This window comes from Aricia agestis, chromosome 2, assembly GCF_905147365.1.
Source record: "Aricia agestis chromosome 2, ilAriAges1.1, whole genome shotgun sequence".
In the NCBI taxonomy this organism is placed as follows: Eukaryota; Metazoa; Arthropoda; class Insecta; order Lepidoptera; family Lycaenidae; genus Aricia; species Aricia agestis.
In genome coordinates, this window is record NC_056407.1 from 24,084,330 (window position 1) to 24,106,405 (window position 22,076).

The 22,076-nt window shown below is 36.5% G+C and overlaps 1 protein-coding gene and 1 long non-coding RNA gene across 2 annotated transcripts in view; one reads left to right on the plus strand and one right to left on the minus strand.

The window, feature by feature from the left end:
- Window positions 1-1,340: 1,340 nt before the first annotated feature.
- Window positions 1,341-5,530, minus strand: LOC121739999. The gene is made up of 3 exons (XR_006037519.1): window positions 5,519-5,530; window positions 3,791-3,797; window positions 1,341-1,443 (listed from the first exon to the last, which is right to left on the minus strand). It is a non-coding gene; the product is annotated as an uncharacterized LOC121739999 (long non-coding RNA).
- A 7,859-nt stretch (window positions 5,531-13,389) lies between these two features.
- The window catches only part of LOC121738976 (ATP-binding cassette sub-family G member 4), a 40,047-nt gene continuing 31,360 nt past the window's right edge, over window positions 13,390-22,076 (plus strand). The window contains exon 1 of the mRNA XM_042131287.1: window positions 13,390-13,640. The gene's annotated coding sequence lies outside the window, so the exon portion shown is untranslated. The remainder of the gene's footprint in view (window positions 13,641-22,076) is intronic.

A 22,076-nucleotide genomic window follows, 5' to 3' on the forward strand; every position in this document is an offset into this window, starting at 1 on the left:
GGACTAAGTCCAAACACTAATCACTAGGTCCAATCACTAAGCACTATCACTGTCCTAGGTCGTAGCCAAGTCGTAGGTTTCACTGGTTCACTCACTATTGATCACTTGTCTTCACTCCAAAATCGCCTTGACGATTGCTCAGATCGAACTGAATTGCCGGTCCATCTACCTGCGGCCTTTTATATGGCGAGACGAACTCCAGAAAGTTCCCGATTCACGTAAACAAGTAAACAAGTGGAACTTTCTAGGAGGCACGAGCATGTACCACCTAGCGCCATCTAGTTTCGAGTAGGATTTATGTGTAGTATGTCCCCTGATCAGCTTCGCTAGTTTGCCGCTAGTTGGCACCACATGTCCGTATACCGTGTACCGTAACAATATATTTATACGCTAACTTATATTTCTGAAGAAGCAGTTATTCCCAGTTTTAGCATCAGCCTAAGATAAAATTACAGGTACTACCTAACTGTTCCTTGGTGCCCACTAAAATTGATGCTGGTTGTTAATTAAATTGCGAGTTGCGACTAATAGTGATGAAATATCCAAACGACGCACATGACGAAAATTTATGTTTTGAACATAAAATATACGTTTTGACAAAGAACTGTAGTATTGTATATATATATAAATATAATTGGAATCTGGATAAACTGAACTGTTGTTGTGTCGCTGAAGCAACTAATTGCTTTAGCGACACAACAACAGCTAAAGCTATTCCAGCAGATGGCGTTGTTAAGTAACACGAAGTCAATGAGTGTTTGCTATACCGAGCAAAGCTCGGTCATCCAGGTACTTACATAATAATATTTAGGTATTATTCAGACATAAGATAATACTGTCAAATGGTTTTGGCATAAAATTACAGAAATGATCCAGGCAGGAGGTAAAAAGAATGAAACTGTTACGGCATCCTTTGGTGGTAGGCGGTAGCTGACAGCTGTATCCCCTAACTCCTAAGTTGCATATTTTTTAAGTCAGACGATTAATACCTACTTTTTTCAAACTTTTCACATCACTATAATACTTCCAAGCCAATAAGAAGAAATATTTACACGTTCTGGGTTGATGCTCATCATTAGGGAATCGGAGAGAGATTATATTATTATAATGACCGGTAATACAGCTCCAAAGTCCGACCCTCAATTGACACGATTTTCTTGCAAATGATTACTTCTTTATTTCGATCCAAACTGACCGATGACCCTTTTACATTATTCCAAATCAGTGATACAATCCAGGGTGGATTGCTACTGGATTGAAATAATGTACCATCGAGGAAATCGATTCCTAGGCAGTTGACGGACCAACGTCATTTGGTTGGATCATATTTTCAATCAATTCATTGTTGATTATTGTGATCTGTCGCCTAGGTTATATATAACGCGTCCAAACTACGTAGATCCCCCATCTGGCTAGAAATCAACTTCTCTGATAGTACTTTAACTAGCTACTATTCTTTAAATAAAGATAAAAATATGTATTTTTAACTTGTTAGGTTAGGCCACGGTTAGGCCACGGTTAGGCCATAGAAAAATAACAAAATGTAGAGTAAAATCACATTTAGACAGAACGGCCAATAAACTCGTCGTTAGGCCACTTTGTGCCTATTTTTGTTAAACTTAAGTTCGTGAAAGTAGTTAAAATTAATCATAGATTAATATGTTACTAACGTAATCTTTTCTGCAGTTGACAACAATCCAGATTGGTCCAGTCTTATGTGGTGAAAACAGTAAATGGTTAGCAACTCCTCCCATTATATGAACTAGTCATTACTCATGATGTTTGTAATTTGTATTAATTAGTATGAGCACGCAATGTAATTGCAACACTGCATACTGCAGTTCCACTTATGTCTTATGGGAATAATATAGATTTAAGAATGTCTGATATTCTTAAGTATTTTGAATAACAAATTCTTAGTCCATAAGTGCTGCAGACCTTGTCATGTCTGTCCATTTGCAAATCTTAGTTTTTTTAGTACTAACCTTCATACCGCACATAATATTAAGATTAACGAATAAATTAAAGATAATATGGATGATAGTAAAACTATGTGGTAATAAAATGGTTGTTTTTGTAACAATTAACATTTTCAGAGGTGAAGGTTGCATCTTCCATCAATTTACCAGTTACAAGTTACAACCCAATGAAGCCTGTTCTTTCTTAACAACTAGGAGATGTTTTCTTAGTGTTATAACTCACAGCTTTATAAAGTGCTAGATGTTGTCCGCAACTGTGCTTCGTCAAAAATTCGCTCGCCGTACAGAGACCGTATTTTTTTCCGAAATAAAAACTATCCCACCAAAAACATTTCATGTAAAATGTTGCTGAGACGACCACATAAGATTTACCCTACGAAAAGAAATCAGATCTCATGTAGAGCCAAGCTTCTGAATCTATACGGCCTAACTCTACCGACACTAACTACAACAAATGCTACATCATCATCATCATCATCATCATATCAGCCTATAGTCGTCCACTGCTGTACATAGGCCTCTCTCAATGAACGCCAAGATGACCGATCTCCTGCTACTCGCATCCAACATGGGCCTGCAACTAAGCGGAGATCGTCGTCCCACCTAGTTGGAAGTCGACCTACACCCCGATTTCCCAGCCTTGGTCTCCATTCCAGAGTAAGTTTACTCCAGCGATCGTCTGTTCTTCGAGCTACGTGACCAGCCCAGCTCAGTAAATGCTACATAATATCAGTAAATATGTATGGCTTCACCGTTTCGCTTCCATCGTGGAGGTCACACGGTGATACGATGTCAGATCTCAACATGAGATCTGACATCTTTCTCGCATGAAATTTTTTTGGTGGGATTTCAGTTCTTTTTGTAAGTTGGTTCTTGTAAGCTGTATCTACCTTTTTAATGCGTTTTTTAGTTACTACCTATAACAGTCCCGTGTAAACTCTTAAGTCCTAATTCATAATATAATTATTGATGAAAGTCTCATAATTATTATAAACCTCCATCCCCCAATTTAAGATGATGGGGGGCGAAAGTTATAAGCTTATGAATTTTTTTGTTGGTTGTATACTAAACTTAAATTACATACCCAGCTTTCTAGCACTTCAAAAGTAGCCAAACATTTTGATGATCATCAGTGACAAAATCTTTGTATTTTAGATATCAATAAAATCTAAAGTATTAGAGGGATTCAATTGAGACTTTGTATGTTTAATTAGTCTAAATATAATTGACATCATATCCTGAGTATATGTACGGTTCAAAAAAACGACGAAACACTTCGAGAAAAGGTAAGTACCGTTGCACTTCGCTTGGCTCGTCTCGGCGGGGGCACTTCCATGCCCCCAGATCCCATGACCTGTTTCTGGCCCATTATAGTTTACACTTGTAGTTATCAGTTTTTGTAAGGTGGTAACACATTTGCGCATTTTATTAAAAGTATTGATTTAATAAATAAAAAATCACCTGTATAAAATAGAGCCAATAAGAGCAAATAGTGCACAGACGCAGATCATTTAAAGCGATTGTCGCTAACGGACGCTAAATGTATGTTAACAAGAGGCAATTGGTCCGCAATTCAATACAATGAATCTATTGCGGTCAGATGGAGTTCAATAACTAAGGCAACGGCATACCATTGCAGCAGGGGTCGCCAAACTTTCGTCTCAAGGTGTCTTGCTTTTTGAATGTGCATTATTGCTATAGACGTACGTACAGTCAGGGAAATTGATTTATAGGAAGATCCTGACCTGATCACATCAGATGTCCAGCCTGACCAAATGTGATCAGGTCAAGTCAACGGTAGTAGCCATTACATGTTAGCTGGGCCTAACATAGCCCAACTGATTAATGCAGATTATCCATCTGGATAAGAATGGATTTCTGTGGGAGTACCTACTACAGCTAAGTACAGTCCAGTTTCTGACAGATGTTTATCTTTTAAATGGATCTGGAATGGATGAATGGTTGATTGGTTGAATGCTTGATATTAGGTGTCAGACAATTAAAAGAGCCCTATTCGAAAATAACAGAACTGAAATTCATATTCATTTTGTGCTCTTGAAATTATCAATTTCTATAGTCTGAAAGCCTAAACTAACAAATAAAATAGTTGTAGTAGGTTATTTATAATATAAAATGAGACTCTATCAGTTAATTGCACATATTGAACAAATAATCACACAAGTGCGAGTCGGACTCGCGCACGAAGGGTTCCGTACCGTTATAGAGGAAAAATAGGCCGAAAATTGTGTTTTTGTATGGGAGCCCCCTTCAATTATATATTTTATTTTAATTTTGTTATTTATTACTAGATTACAGATACAATTAACTAGTGTGTGCCTAGCTATTGCCGTTATTGATTACGAGCAAAAAAGGTAAAAAAATACGTTTGTTGTATGGGAGCCCCCCTTACATATTAATTTTATTTTGTTTTTAGTATTTGTTGTTATAGCAGCAACAGAAATACACCATCTGTGAAAATTTCAGAAGTCTAGCTATAGCGGTTATTGAGTACAGCCTGGAGACATACAGACAGACAGATGGGCAGACATCGAAGTCTCAGTAAATAGTAATAGGGTCCCGTTTTACCCTTTGGGTACGGAACCCTAAAAAGCTTTAGTACTTTGCTTATGCTTTCCAGTTTTCACAATAGTATAAATTTACACAGATGAAAAGAACAACCACATTTCAATTAGCCTTATCATTGCCATTAATTAATATAACAATGTAATAAATATATGTTTATAATTACTGAAATAATAATTATTATATTATCGAGTGCGACTGAGTATGTCAGTAAGCGCACGTGCTGAGTTCAAAGTTCACTCATTGTTCACTCAAACACTCATTGCATGACATAAATGATGTTGATATAATATTATCTTCTCATCTTGGTTCATCATCAAAAAGTTTCTAGTGGGACAAAACTTGACCTATTTAGGTAAAGAATTAAATAACGATTTTAAAATTAAAAACGTGATTAAAATATTGTTTATTGTTTAATTATAAACTCTGATGTGACTTACTATGATACAGTTTTATTTACTGGAAACTCTTACCTCTTATTTACTAGAAATAGAAGATTAAGGCAACTATTTCCTCATTCCTAGTTTTTACGGTGCAATGTAACTTAGATTCGCAATAGTATTTTTAATGCGCATTACTTTAATTATGTTTGCCTTGGCCAGTTTATAACGTTTATACTTTTTATTTAAATTTTCTAATATAAACGCCACTGATGATATTAACAATATAATACTGATAGAGCGCAGATTTCTCTAACGAATTATAAATAAGTGATAAAAAGTAAGTCCTATAGTAACTTTTCTGATTTCACTAGATACTTACTAAAAGTTTATTAACTTCATATTTTCTTTGTAAATTTTCGATACTTACCTACTCAGAACTTTGAATTTTCGATCCCAGACAAGAGACTATTATAGACTTAAAGTGCTCACTTTTATGCTCACTGTACCGAAATTACCTTAAAATATTGCAAAATTGTGAACGGGTCAATGTTGCAAGTAGTAAAACAGAATGACCCAAATATAATTGGGATTTGGGTCATGATAATGACCGTTACTATATTATTATCAGTGGTGATTTATACAGTGGTATACAGGTCATTACTTTGATAAAACAAACCAAATATTTTTAATATTTTGTTATCATCACAAAAATATAGTACAAGTGAAATAAGTATATTATATTTTAAAAGTTTAAAAAATAAGTAAAATGTAGATAAAATTAATGTTGTTTGTGTTAATTAATTGAAATAACTTGCATAGTGGACTGTATTTTAATGTAAATTTTAAAATAAAAATAAGTTATTAGTTATTACGTACTATAGAAGAATAATAATTGATGTTGCGCCCCCGGCCCATGGGCTTGATGTGAAGTGGCGCCAACGTTCTCCCAGCGGGTGCGGCGGGAAGACGTCGGCTGGATGTCATGCTTGCATTTTCAGTTTTGAGTAGTTTTGACCCATTAAGAGCTCACCTGACTCTAAAAATCAAACATCGTCCTTCTCTCTTCACACTCACGCCCGTCTTTCATATGCCAGGTGAAAAAGGACGGCGCGGAATCATCGCCTAGTTTGTTTTACTTGAATAAAAGACGAACTATAATGATTATGAAAAAAGTGTTTTGGAGCAAATTTAGGTTTTATCAATACCTTTTTAGATATTAAAAAATATTAAAGAAAAGACAGCAAACTTCGAAGATCCAAGCAAAAATGTGTCTAAAACAAGGTTTTTTGTAAAAAAGAAACTATCGAGCATTTTTTGAGTAATCGTGTTTTCGTCTTGAGCATTTAATCTTTATGAACTGAAGTTACTTGTGTCAAAAAATCAGTTTTCTAGACCTTACAGATTTTGAGATCTAGGTTAAAGTATGTAGTCAAGTTAGGGTCATATGGGCTCTTAAAAAAAGTAAAAACTTGTACGGTTATTCTAAAAACGCGGAATCGCGTACAATGTTGTTCAAGTGAGTAGGTACTCGTGCACTCAAAGTACTTAAACATAACAATATGTATTTTGGATCTTCTCAGCTGCTTTGGCCAAATTAAGTGATACATACTTGTCAATTAGTTATTAGTATTAACGAAAATTAAAACTCCAAATGCGGCACGATAGTCGATGACAGTTTCAAAATCAGAACAGACTAACAAGTCTGACTCACTCTACTGATCTACTCTACTTGTGTTTACTGTCTAACTCTACCTTTTTAGAATATTTTTCGATCATCTAGAAAAGCTGAGTCAAAAATGTATGGCAATTGACATAACACAACGCTAATGGCCTGTATTCACTTTGATTAGTGATAAGCGCAGGTGATTATTGCAGGTGATTAGTAATCAGGAAAAAGCAGGTGTTAACAGCGACTTATTAGTGCAAGTTCTATATTTTCTCATAATCACTAATCATCTGTTCTAATCATCTTCACTTGCACTAATCAAACTGAATACAGGCCATACGTGTGGACAGGCCTTTAGTATGCTGTGTCAAATCCCACATGTTTTTGACATCTTTTTCTTCGCTATCGAAACTGGCGCATGCATTTTGACTAAGGAGCCAGATTACAAAATCAATAATAGTGAATAGTGATACATAGGCAATCCTATTTCTTAATAATATCTCCTTCTTTTCCTGCCCTTTTATTTTTACAAGAACTTCATCTATTTTTTTAATCTTCTTATCTTAATATCATCTTATTAATTTAGGAGTTTCGAAGTTAACAGGAATCAGAATATTGATTATTGAAATTTATCCTTCTATGATAATGGTGCAACAGAAAACGGCGAGTGAAACGCAATCGCGGTCATCGACCCCGGCGGGACAGGCTTCACGCCTTCGATCAAATCTTCACACTGAAAAAAATAACTGTTTTTTTTTTTATTAAATAAGGGGGCAAACGAGCAAACGGGTCACCTGATGGTAAGCAACTACCGTCGCCCATGGACACTCGCAACATCAGAAGAGCTGCAGGTGCGTTGCCGGCCTTTTAAGAGGGTATACGCTCTTTTCTTGAAGGTTTGCAGGTCGTATCGGTCCGGAAGTACTGCTGGTGACAGCCCATTCCAGAGTTTTACAGTGCGCGACAGAAAGTTACTCGAAAAACGCACTGTGGAAGACTGCCACTCATCAAGGTGATGAGGATGGTATGTTTTTCGCGTGGGACGATAGCGAAAAGTTGCAGGTGGTATGATTTAGAGCCTCTAGCCAAGATAAGATAAAGAATAGAGATATTTCATTTTAGGCTCAACCGCAACGCGACGCGTAGATGCATTCCTTAATTTGTATGGATTTGACAGACTTCAATTACGTGAGACGTCATGTCAATCTGTCAATTCAATACAAATTTAGATGCATTCTACGCGTCGCATTGCTGTTTATATTGAAATATCTACTTTGGTTGCAAGCTGCTTTTATATTTTAATACAATTCAATAAGTTAACAAATTTATAGCCGTCAACTGTTCCTGGTTAGCTATAATTTTGGTTATTAGTTACGTAACCTACGTCTCAATATAGCAACGAAAATGATTAAGCCAAGACTTTATCATTATTTTCGTTTCGTTATAGAATCGCCGATCAAGATGTATGGAATTGACATAAGCGTTACTAGTTAGATAAAACAAAGCCAACAGTCGACTGATGATATCTTAAACATAGATCTGGGGCAGAGTAGACAGAATGATAGAGTATACCGACTTAGAACTGATGTTGAAATTTTTAAATTTGACGTATTATGACGAAAATCGTCGCTAGGGTTGTTAGATTGTTACCTACGAATTTAAAAATATGACATTTTTGATGGACGTGTTCCTCTTTGGTCGTATTGTTGTTTGTGTTTTGGCACATGCGATTAAAATTGTCAGAATTCAATTTTAAAATCTTTATTTTAAATATTTAAAAATAAATTATATCAGCCAGCGCGAGGCACAATCCATTCATAATCCTAGTGAAACCCGACGAATTTGACAGATATTGAAAACTGTCCGTTTCTTTGCAGTCGAGCTACTGGTAGTTATGTCTATTGTGTCTGGGGGGTGAGCCAAAATCTTTTCGTTTTCGCTTCGTTATTTGACATATTAGAAGAGTCGAACGTCAACGTCATAGTAACGAACGCATAAGTCAATTCCATACATTTTGATCGGCGATTCTATAACGAAGCGAAAACGAAAAAATTTCGGCTAAATGGCAATGGCATAAAATATCTAGTTTGGGTGGAAATTTAAATATATCTTGCTTTGTGCTCTCATTTACCAGCCTTATTCCATAACACTTGTAAATTCAATAAAGTTATTGCATTTTGTACTAGCGTCTAGCTTATTGGATTTAAAGATCTCATCGTATTATAAAACGATCTACGTCATAGCTACCGTATTCGTTACTATATTATAAGTATTTAATTATTATAAGTATGTAAGCAAGATTCGAACGTCCTATTACCTATACTTACCTTTGTTGTTTTTTTTTTTGCAGGTATTATTTGTAAGATAATGCGTTTAGAGATAAAAACTGCCTACGCTGCAAAAAATAATATGAATCATAATATTAGTACGAAAATAAGCATAAAAAAATCGGCCAAGTGCGAGTCGAACTCGCGCACGAAGTACCGTCATGGTCCTGCATGGAGCGAAAGTTGGTAAAAAATTGTATTTTTTGTATGGGAGCCCCCTTCAATATTCATTTTATTTAAATTTTATAATTTATTATTATAGTACAATCATAATTAAGTATTTTGTGAGTATTTCAAATGCCTACCTGCTGTCATTATTGATTACGACTAAAAGAAGTCAAAACAAGTGCTAGTCGGACTCGCGCACACAGGGTTCCGTTATCCGTACCAATAAAAAGGAAAAATAGGCAAAAAATTGTGTTTTTGTATGGGAGCCCCCCTTAAAATTTTATTTTATTTAACGACATCGAAGTCTCAGTAATAGGGTCCGTTTTTATCCTTTGGGTACGTAACCCTGAAAAGGCCAAAAAAATAACGTTTGTTGTATGGGAGTTGTATTAAATATTAATTTTATTTTGTTTTTAGTATTTGTTATTATAGCGGCAAAAGAAATACACAATCTGTGAAAATTTTGATTGAGATAGAAGTCTAGCTATAGCGGTTATTGAGTAACAGCCTGGAGACAGACAGACAGACGGACGGACGGACGCACGGACGGACGGACGAACGGACATCAAAGTCTCAGTAATAGGGTCCCGTTGTTACCCTTTGAGTACGGAACCCTCAAAACAATGCCGATATTTTACGAAGTTCGAAATTTAAATTTTTAAATTCCGAACTTCGGCCATTATTGAAAAATCACGTCTTGGTTTTACATTTCGAAAAGGCCACGCGATTATATTTTTTTCCACAATAAAAAAAAGTTTTTAAAATATTCTAGAATCTATGGATGAAATTAAAATTTAATTTTCGAATAATCTAGCTTCAATATTTGAATCGACGCGACGCAGGTGCAACGACCTATTTCATTATTCACTAGTCGCTACCGTTTATCAAAGAGTCACGAAATTCCCACAGCTATTTTAATTGTTACTTTAATAAAGATAATTATAATTTTCTGCGATAAGTACTTATTAAATTTAGAGATTGCTTTATGAATTTAATCAGAAATTTATTTATTTATTGCGTTGATGGGTCTCTCTTTAGTCTCTACATTGAAAGTAGTGCTATCCAGGAATGAAAAGTATACAATGTGTAGACTGTAGATCTTTACTCTTTTTACACCCATACACATAATATAAGTTCTACCCATCAGACATCAACCAGTGGTAACTGGCGATTGGTAGTAGTGCGCGGAGACCAATCATTAATCTAAGAGCGTGTTTCACCACTTTCTGATAAAGTGCCGAATAGGCTATTCAAAACTTTTTTGACAGATTCTCCACACTTCATTTGTCAAGTTAAGGGGTAGATAGCCTATTCGGCACTTGTCAGGAACTAGGAAATAGTGAAACAGGCCCTAAGAGTGGTAACTTGATAGAGGTTAATGTTGAGATTGTGATTCCTGAACTTGTGATAAAATAAAAAGCCTTAGGGCCTGTTTCACCACTTCCTGATAAGTGACGAATAGGCTATCCACCAATTAACTTGACAGATCAAGTATGGAGCATCTGTCCCAAAAGTTGTGAATAGCCTTTTCGGCACTTTATCAGAAAGTGGTGAAACAGGCCCTTATAGTCATAACACTCATAACATAGAAAGCCCCAGTAGTAGGAATAGTTGATGATGATGGTCCATTTCTAAAACGCCAGACATAAGTACCAGTGTTTCGTCGGCCAAAAACTATTAGTTCAATCAAGTCTAGCCCAGCTAGAAATAGTTCTATTGTAATAGATGTAAATGCCAAAGATAGAATTTGATTAAATGCATAAGGACCATTATAGAATGCACCGGTGGTTGAAGCTTTCTTTAAATAGGGCAGTTAATCTTTGCCTACTGAAGTTACCCCATGTCCGCAATGTGCGTGAGAGAGAGACGGAGCAATATACACGAAAGAGATAGGAGGAATGACCGAAATCGATGTTAGACTGAAACAGACAGAGGTTCTGTCTCGCTCACCGCCGGTACGCGTGTACTGAATGCACCGAAGTTTATTATGAATCGTTTAGGCATGGAACTCACGAACGCAGCTGTTGTGACTAACCACGTCAAATATCGACCTCAGGACCTCAAAATGCTTATTAATCTGAGTAAATATTTGTAAATCTCTTGTTTATTGTTAACAAATGACGTGATGTAAGTTCTGACGTTCATCGATTGTACCACCTACGATACACAATGATAAAAGATTACGTAGGTCGGAGACGTATGGAAAATGAATACAGCTGTGAAGCGTGAAGCTCTTGTGAAATGAGGCTATTTTCAATAGGTCGCACAGCGCACCTAAGCTCGGTGGTATTTAGGATGCTCTAAATACCTGAATATCACCTGCTGAATTTTTAATATCAGCGTTTAGAATCGTTTTAAAACTATCTGAGTACCGGCTTCTTATAAAGCAACCCACTTACAGTCTTAAAGTATGCAAAAATCTTCCATTTTTTTATGCGACCACGGCCTCCTCTCTTAAAGGTCAGCCTGTGCCCCGAACCCGATAGGCTGTAGCATTTAGAAAATGTATATTGTTAGTGTATGTAAAATACAGTAATGCAAAAGAACTATATACATTACACAATACACAATGAACCGAACCATTAAAAAAGTGAAGAAAGTAAAATATTTTAATTCGTTTACGTTCTTAATGAAATTATTCAACCTAAGAAAATATAATTACAAAATAAAATAAAGTTAGAAATAATAATTTTTATTTTATTTCCTTAATACGTAATTATCACGAACGTTTCTAGGTACGTAACGTAACGTAGTAACAGATATAAACTGTTAATCCTAGAATAAGAATATTTTGATTTATGATCAGAAAAAATATTATAAGAATAACATAAATCACGTAGATAATATAAATATGAGCCATTAGCCATACACCAAGGTCTGGTTCAAAGATCAGACCTTCGAATTTGTTTACTGAGTACAATCAATTGACACTATTATTGTATCAATTAACAAATATACTATCAGTAAATGTGGAAATAGACAATGTAGAGACGCGGTAGTCGGTAGATAAGGCTTTCATTGAGTCTCCTGTCCAGTGTATTTAAGGATTCGAGGCTTTTGTTTTAAGATGCAGCAATTCTTATGTCCAGTTTCTGAAGTTCTATTGCATAGCTTTAATAGCAGACTTTGAGCACAGCGGCCGAGTCAAGAAATTCCGTAACGAAAATAAACTAACGACGTTTCAGTTCGGCAGACTTCGGCGCGGTTGTGTGTAGACTGGCTATTGTTATGCAATAGCTTTACCGCGGCAGTCCTCAAGTGCCACACGTATTTAACGAGAGTTTATCAACTCAACAATGTTGTTGATTGGTTAATGTTTATTGGTTGACGTTAACTCTTCAAAAGCGTTAGTAGAATATGATTTTTAGTCAAAATGCCTCAGAAACTGTGCTTGATTTGCAGGAATTGAATAATATAGTGTTATATTGTCCTTCAGTTTGCATTATGTAGTCACACTTTTGCGTTATTATTCAATTCCGTGGTTAATGGGAACATTATATTATTGTATGTCCTTCGCAGCTTCTTCGGTTTGAATTGTTTGTGTAATTATTTAGTTCCGTGGTTAATCTCTCTGATATCTTGTTTTATAACAGTAGAAGGACATATTCATAAAGTTACCGTAGCGAATTGACTCCAACCTTAAACCCTAATATACGTTTAATGTCAATGGCTACGGTTGACCTTATCAACATGTTTGGAAAATTGTACTTTGTGTCGAGTTTGTATCCACGTTAGAATGTTCCCAAACAATAACAGATTATTATCTCTTTATTAAATCTCTATCTTTATGACATGATACACTACTTGTTTGTCTTTAAACATCATTATGTAGAGGTAACTCCGGAAAGTAAAAAAATGTCTTAAGTACATAATTATTTACGAAGTATTTATCTCTTCTCTCTTCAATTTCTAGTAAGTATCTGTGAAATACATCGCAAAACAAGTAATTGTTTAGTAATTCCTGAAGAGGATGCTTCGGATGGCATTGAAGCGGATGGTAACGTTGAATGAACAAATACAGCGTGTGTAATGTAAACAATATAAATAAATAACACTTAGTTACAATAACGGAAAGAATGTTACAAATGCATGTGCAAAGGCCTTCGGAGTTCCATTTCAAATCACCGGTTTCTTTGTTCGATATTTTTCAGTAACATGCGTGACTCAACTGTGGTTTAACATGATTCCAAATTCAAATTTTGTTACGTCACAAATCTCGCTCATCATCGACTTCGATTCGCATCGGGTTCACAAACACTGAACAGCTGTGATGAATCGGCCGACGTCGTCTTTGTTCGTCACCAGTACAGCCGTGCACACTCGAACAAAGTATAGACTACACGACTGTACGCGAGTTCGTTGTCGCCCGCCAATCGCCTCGCCAAGCGTGAAGCCAGTTGGCAGTTGCGAAAGGGTAATAGCAGGAGGCGGATGTTTCACCGTCTTTTGTTTGGTCCAGCAATTTTTTAAAGTGCGTATTCCATTGACAAAGTGCAGTGCTGTGTTTTAGTGGATTAAAATTTTCGTACTTAAGGTAATTATTGATTTTTTTTAAAATTCTAGTGACAATGCTTTCGTGGTCTTTCTTCATGATGAAAATGGTGTCTATTATCATGAATCATGATCATTAAAAAATATATTATTCATTACTGTATGGTTCATCATGATTCTGATCAGAAGTTGTGATAGACAATAAGGCTGCTCTATGCACAATGCAGCTACCCATTGCAGTGTTCCGATCGTGTTTACTTTTGATGACTGAAATTCATTAAAAACAGGTATTTTTTGTGTACCTATTACGTGTGTAGCAAATTTGTTATTAGATTTTAGATAAGCTCCATTAGGATTTTGAATTAAGTCAAAAGTGGAAAAAGAAACCTTCATGCATTAAATTCTTCTTTGATTCCATGAATTAGAGTTTGTTTCACAAGACGTGTCTTACAATCTATAGAATTCTGAGTATAAGAAATATCCAGCTTCGGTTAAATCAATAATTCCAATTGGATTATAGAGACTGAATTGACATCTAGAAGACTTTTTCATTCATTCGGTTTATTCAAGAGTCAAGACTTTCTTTGACCTATCTACCTTATTAGATCACATAGATCATAATATATACATACATACTAATGATCGTAATAAAGAAAATCATAGAACATTAAGAAAACATTGGTTGGGAAGAGAAAGATATAAAACTCTCAATTTTCACATGTATGTGACGATAATTACAAAAAAATGTGAGTAAAAAATATTTACATAACATACAGCATCAGTAGTTTTTTCCAGACAGAAGATTTATTCAAATACATACATCCTGGATACTAATGCTATCTAATGCTATAGAGGTAAATACGAAAGTATCTGTCTCTCTGGTACTTCTTCACGCCTTGCTCAATCATTTTTGCTGGGTACGGAGTTGCATTGACTCCATGGAAATGAAAAATGTCCAGTTCCCACGCGATGCATTTTGGCGTAACAGAGTTGTGGGCACCAATTTTTCGGAATAAACTAATCAGAACTCGATCGTAAATTGTGCGTTTCAAAATAGTACAGTCAAGAACAACATTACGTTGTTGTAACTTGTAAGTTGTACTACACTATAATCATAGGCTAAGTCACAACTATGTAATTCCAACTGCAATCTTACGACCTACGAGCTTTAAGGGCCAGGCCACAATAATGCGTTGCGGCGCCGCATCGTAAAAATCTACGACGTCACAGAACGCATCGTGGAAATTTGCGATGCATCAGCGACATTTCTGATGAAATTTTTGCGTTGTAACAACGCAACGCATTTCTGTGCGATGTTGTTTTTGCGATACGACACCGCGACGCAGTGTTGTGGCCTGGCCCTTAGGGTAAATCAGACCGCAACGCGAAGCGTAGATATGCATTTCTAAATTTGTATGGATTTGACAGATTTGCAAGACGTCTCACGCAGTTGAAATCTGTCAAATCCATGCAAATTTAGAAATGCATATCTACGCGAAGCGTTGCGGTCTGAATTGACCATTAGTCGCCAAATCTTTTTATCGAGGTATAAAATTACCTTTCCGAGAAATGTCTACATGGTGGGCACAGGGCAAGTTCAACCTTTTTGGGATTTCAATCAAAGTTAAAACAAGTACGATAAAATATCCAGTAGAGACTTGATGTTTATTCGTCAATGATTTATTATACCCATCGAATTATCCAAAGGTGATTTGGTTGATCAACAAAATACAAGGAAATAAAAAAGAATGACCAAGTGCGAGTTAACTCGCGTATAAAAGGTTTCGTAGAGCTGCATGCCTAGCGGTTCTTGAGATACAGCCTGGAGACAGACAGACGGATAGACTCCGAAGTCTCAGATACATGAATAGATACAATAGAGTCCTGTTTTACTTTTTGGGTACGGTGCTCTAAAAAAGCAAAGTGAATACCTAAAATGCAACGAATCTTGTATCGAATGGCACACCGTACTAATTTCAATAGAAGATTCGAAGACGTTCGTTGATATTTTGTAACTTATTGCGAAGAAATGTTTTGAGCAATGATTTCAGTCCAATGAGGGCTATAACAATAGACAGACTAATGACTATCGAATAGAGAATATTATTACGCAAAAGTCGGAGCAGATGGCACTACTATCACATACACATGACGTGGGAGAGCCATGCTTCGGCACGAATAGGCCGGCTCGACCGGAGAAATACCACGGACTCACAGAAAACCAGCGTGAAACAGCGCTTGCGCTGTGTTTCGCCGAGTGAATGAGTTTACCGGAGGCACAATCCCCTACCCTTTTTGCTTCCCTACCCTTACCTATTTCCTTCCCTACTCTCCCCTGTTCCCTTCCCTATCCTCCCCTATTACTCTATTTCCTCTTAAAAGGCCGGCAACACACCTGCAGCTCTTATGATGCTGCGAGTGTCCATGGGCGACGTAAGTTGCTTTCCATCAGGTGATCCGTTTGCCGCCTTATTTCATTAAAAAATACAGTAAATAATCCAACCAAAATCCGACATGTTGACACGCCGTATCAGAATAATGACAGAAACGTTGTCAAACGTCGAATAAAATTTTTGTTTACTGTGCTCTGGCAGGTGATGCCTCTAGCGTGAAGAACTGAAGACTAAAGACATTACAAATTGCAATTTAACATTTTAATTCCTTTCATTATACATAAACTAGCTGTCCTGGCAAACGTTTCTTTGCCATATAAAGTATTTCGCCCGTATTTTTTTATTGAAGTGACTAAATAAGTATGTCACCACTCACCATGGCAACGTCCGTCGCTATCCCGTCGCACAAACAATGGTCGCCGTCAGTCTCGAGTTGTAATAATTTACTATTATTTATTCAACAAAATCACTTATCGATATAAAAAGTACCCAGTAGCCGATTCTCAGACCTACTGAATATGCATATAAAATTTGGTAAAAATCAGTATAGCCGTTTCGGAGGAGTACGGTGACTAACATTGTGACACGAGAATTTTATATATAAGATTTTAAGAACCAAGACTCTAGATTGAATGAGGGGTAATTCATGCCAATAAAACTAATTCTCTGATAGATATATCTGGTCTGGTCAAGGAGATCTGGACAATCAATATAATTTTTCTTCGAGAACCTTTTAATTACTTTGAGAAGTGGTAGTGAACGTATTAATTCTAAACGAATGATGCCATTTATACATACCATCATCATCTTCTAATTCATTGGACAATAAAAATAGTTATCCTTTAATTACCTGTAACTTTATCACCATAAGTACTCGTACAGTTTATTAGTCCATTCAAATGTTACATGAGCACTGCATTTATGCTATTATACCTACTGTAAAACATTTTTTTTTTTATGAAATAAGGGGGCAAACGAGCAAACGGGTCACCTGATGGAAAGCAACTTCCGTCGCCCATGGACACTCGCAGCATCAGAAGAGCAGCATATGCGTTGCCGGCCTTTTAAGAGGGAATACGGTAATAGGGGAGGGTAGGGAAGGGAAGGGAATAGGGGAGGGTAGGAAAGGGAATAGGGTAGGGGATTGGGCCTCCGGTAAACTCACTCACTCGGCGAAACACAGCGCAAGCGCTGTTTCACGCCGGTTTTCTGTGAGAACGTGGTATTTATCCGGTCGAGCCGGCCCATTCGTGCCGAAGCATAGCTCTCCCACGTATACATTTCAGGTCTGCTTTTCTGCAGACACGCGCATTATGCTTCCACAGTTTCCTTTGTATCTGCAGAAAATTAATTACATGAGATCGGGGGGATCAGTGGATGTTTTTCTCAAAAATCATCTACGAGATTGGTCTGAGGTAATTTTTTTAAATGTATTAATAACAGGTAATTTTTTATACAAGGAACGTAAAATAAACAAAGCTAAAGAGCAAAAATAAGCTTAAAAAAATCTCACTTTTTTTGCTTAGTTTAATTTTTAATTTAGGGTAAAAAGTAATATTTAAACATATTTGTAGGCAAAATAATTTGCATGTTTTCACACATTTTTTGTAAGACGTATAGTTTCCGAGATATCGCGAAAATAGCGTTGTCACCCCTTTTTTCAAGATGGCGGCCGGGGGCAAAAAGCTTCTATTGACCCCCCAACATATCCCAAAAATAAAATTGCGTCACTATTCGGTCCTTAAATTGTAACATTTTAATGGGCTATCATGAACTACGAAGTATCCTCTAACTCAATAAAATAATTACTTTTTAAGCTATTGCATAGCTTTTATCGGGGACTTTGAGCACAGCGACCGAATCAAGAAATTTCGTAACGAAAATAAACCTAACAGCCCAAACTCCGACCGGCACAGCGGTGCGGCGTTGTGTGTGACATCTCATGTATGCCAAACTTCTGAATCTACAGGCTTAACTGTGCTGACCCTAACTTAAACAAATTCTACATAATATCATTAAAAATAAATGGCTAGGCTGTTTCGTTACGAACTTCAGAAACTCAATATTCGCATCACCTCCATGACGGTAGCGAAACGGTGAAGTCATACATATTTAACTAGTATGTAGAGTTTGTTGTTAGGTTCGGTAGAGTTAGACCGTGTAGATTCAGAAGCTTGGCTCTACATGAGATCTCATATCTTTTTCACAGCGTAAACCTTATGTGGTCATCTCGGCTACATATTACAAGAAATGTTTTTGGTGGGATAGTCTTAGCAGCTGTATAAATATTTTAATTAGCAAGGTTACTGTTCTAATAGCTTATAGCTACTGTACTCTTTCGTTATTCTAAAGTTTTGCACCCAAAGAGGTTTTCGGCTGCTTAACGTTATATTGCTTCATATTTATTTAGCTGGCCTGCATTAATTCGGTCACAGAAGCCACATGCTCTAGAAATGGTTGCAACCAAATTCGGGTCACAACCCGGTACGCGCCGAAGCTAAATAACAATCATTGACTCATACGACCGAGTTTAATTTTACTGGTTTAACGAAAATTCAGTTTATGTACGTTATATTTTGGTGGTGCTGGTTTATTTTTGTACACCACCTACGATTTCAGGTCGGAGTAAATGCCAGTATAATTATAACGTTATCACACAACGTGTGTCTGTCTGTCTGTCTGTTATCTCTCCAAGCTCAAACCGCTAAACCAGTTTTGATCTTTGGTATAGAGATAGTTTGAATCCCGGGAAAGGACATAGGATACGTTTTATTCCCGGAAATTTGCGGTTATTTTCTACGCAACATAATTGCGGGCGTTATCTAATAGTATGATAAGTCAGAATAATAATAAAGTCGGGACACAAATGACAATACAATGAGAATTAATATACAAAAGTGCTGTTAAAAGGCCGGCAACGCACCTGCAGCTCTTCTGATGCTGCGAGTGTCCATGGGCGACGGAAGTTGCTTTCCATCAGGTGACCCGTTTGCTCGTTTGCCCCCTTATTTCATAAAAAATGCCCGTTTTCGGGGATTTTTGACAGGAGTCATATCTTTAACCAACCAACAACGCTCTTGAATAGATAGCAGCTATTCAAGAGCGTTGTTGATTGGTTAAAGATTTGACGTTAGTTACTACTCGCTCAAAAAATTTTACAAGCCTGGCAATAGTCATAATATTTGCTTGTATGCGAGTTTTCCGAAATACGAAATAATAAAGGTATTATGCAAGGGGCAAAATGCAAAATCTATTTATTATACTTAAATAAAATTATTTTAACGTTACTCTCTCTAAGGCCCGTATTTGGTCAGTACTCAAGATGCATCTCGGTCTCAAGACACGGCTCAGGCTCTGTGATTGGTTGGCTGTCAAAATTTGGACCAATCACAGAGCCGAACCGCGTCTTGAGGCCGGGTGCTGGTTAAGTAGTAAGTACTGACCAAAAATACGGGCCTTAAACGCGACAACGGCCAACGGCTGAACAGATTTGGTTGATTTTTAGTCATGTAACATTTGTGGAAATCCAGGGAAGGTTTATATTAGATTGGAAGGAAAAAGAGACGAAGTTCGCCAGGTCATCTAGTTGTGTTATAAAAACAAAAATAGCAATAGAACGCATCAACCTATAATTTTTTTTATGGATTAGTCTGAAAAACAAGTTTGTTAAGTAAATATTACATTACGTTTCGTAATATTTGTACAAAATTATAGCGGCATTCTTACGCATATTAGAACTAAATAAAAGGAAAATTCCTTGTACTCTACATGTAGGAATTGATCGTATCGTTGTCGTAAGTAAAATAGCACAAAATTAGAAACACCTAAACACGCACAGCCTTGAAAATACTTGTTTCTAGTCGGGCTTCGATGTGATCACTACGCCTGACTTCTATTTTTTTTTATGAAATAAGGGGGCAAACGAACAAACGGGTCACCTGATGGAAAGCAACTTCCGTCGCCCATGGACACTCGCAGCATCAGAAGAGCTGCAGGTGCGTTGCCGGCCTTTTAAGGGGTAATAGGGGAGGGTAGGGAAGGGAATTTCACGCCGGTTTTCTGTGAAGACGTGGTATTTCTCCGGTCGAGCCGGCCCATTCGTGCCGAAGCATGGCTCTCCCACGTCAAAATATATATACGAAATAACTTTTTATAGCCCTAGGCTAACTACGAATTCTATAGGGTTGCCCTATAGAATTAAAAGTTAAAACTATGTATTATTTTTCTCTGTCCTATTGCCGCACTCAGAGAGGAATATGAATTATTACTCTGCAATTAAATTAAGAGTTTGACAGATAATGTATGGGGCTTATGTCAAAATCTAGTCTCTGTGTGCGGCTCTGTGTGGGCTAGTTAGAGTGAGTTTCGTAAGTTTTGGAATAAGATTTGAATCCAACTATAGCCGTGAATAGCCAACAAACGATTGAATTTAGTATGGAGACACTTTGAGTCCCCGGGAAGGACATAGGTGATAGGATACATTTTGTCCTGTAGGGTTCCCGAGCGACAAACGATTTTTGCGCAACGGAGCTGCAGTAGGCGGAATCTAGTAAGTCATATTTATTAAGTCACTAATTTTTAAGTAAGTACTAACCAGCCTATGGTAGGTATGACGGTCGTTCTCTCTATTGTGGTACGACTCTCTAGATGTCTAGAGAGATGTCGCTTACATAACAGACCTACTGTGACTATTTTTGAGCGTCTGGCTCTATCTTTGTCGATTCGTGACACCGCTGCGGCACGCGAACTTATATTTTATTTTCGTTATATCGATGGCTAAATGGTGCCATAGACTTTGTTCGATATAGTAATTGGAGACGTGAGTTGAAGAACACGAATAACTAACATTTTGTATCATACGGTCATTTACTCCTTTTTTCCCTTATAATTTGAACAAACCTTGTAATTTATCTACTTTATCACCTGGCTAATATATCTGGTTACAAATAAAATGCATTTTTTTAATTTCAAATAATTTTTCCGGCCCTAAAGCCTAATAAAAAAATTAATAAAAAGAACGGCATTTTTTACTTTTAATTATTGTGTTCTTCCACTCACGTATTCAATTAATATGAGACGAAAGGCGTAACAAATACGTATAATGTTGGAAATGTACAGTTGCTGCGCGAAGTGCGAACGAATTTTGGCGCAACGGAATTGCGGGCGTCATCAGCTAGTATTAAAAATATTATTACTACGATTATTACAACAACTCTACAGTTATAATATTACAACATAATATTGAATCCTGAAGATAACAATCAAAATTATGTACCCTTTAAATTGTGACTTACGCAACGCGGATGGTCGTAACATTTCGAGAGATTCGCAGTAAAAGGACAGATTTCCTTTAATGGTAGAGTCGAATACCATCAAAACATAATCGCTTTTATAAACCAGGTAATAAAGGTCAAGGCATGGTCAAGGTTTATTTTTAAGGACTTTATGTGACTCTAATACAGTGGTCCCCAACATTCTTTTCATACGGGCCACAAACATGTTTTGGTGTTGGTGGCGCGGGCCGCATCAAACATTTTTTAGGGTGAAAAAATAACCTTTTTTAAAATTAACGATTTAAAAGTGGAAAAAAATTTACGAATTTCACGACAGCTACATTATTTTGCCGGTGGGCGTAAATTTCAAAATTGTTTAACAGCACGCGGGCCACAACTGCAGATAAAGCCGCGGGTTGGGGATAGCTGCTCTAATACCTAGTTTTACGTTTTGACTCCAAAAAAAAAGAAAAAAACTAAAAAGGCCTACTAAGTAGATTGTGTTTTGCTAAGAAATATTATAAGTATAATAATTATTGTACTCGCAATAGGTAGGTACTCACTCAACTTTTTCACTCAAAAGTGAATTATCTACCATATTTTATTTTGCATTTAGATTTTAGACCTTGGAGAAAATAAACTTAAACTATGAACATTAAAATGTAAATTCAATTATTTAAATGGTCTTCTAAAACTTGGCTTAAATTTAAAAACATTCAAGAGATGATCTAATTTAAAGCATATTTTTTAATACATAAATCACCACATTTATTTAGATTTCTCGGAAAAAAAATCGAAAGTAACTTTCAAAAT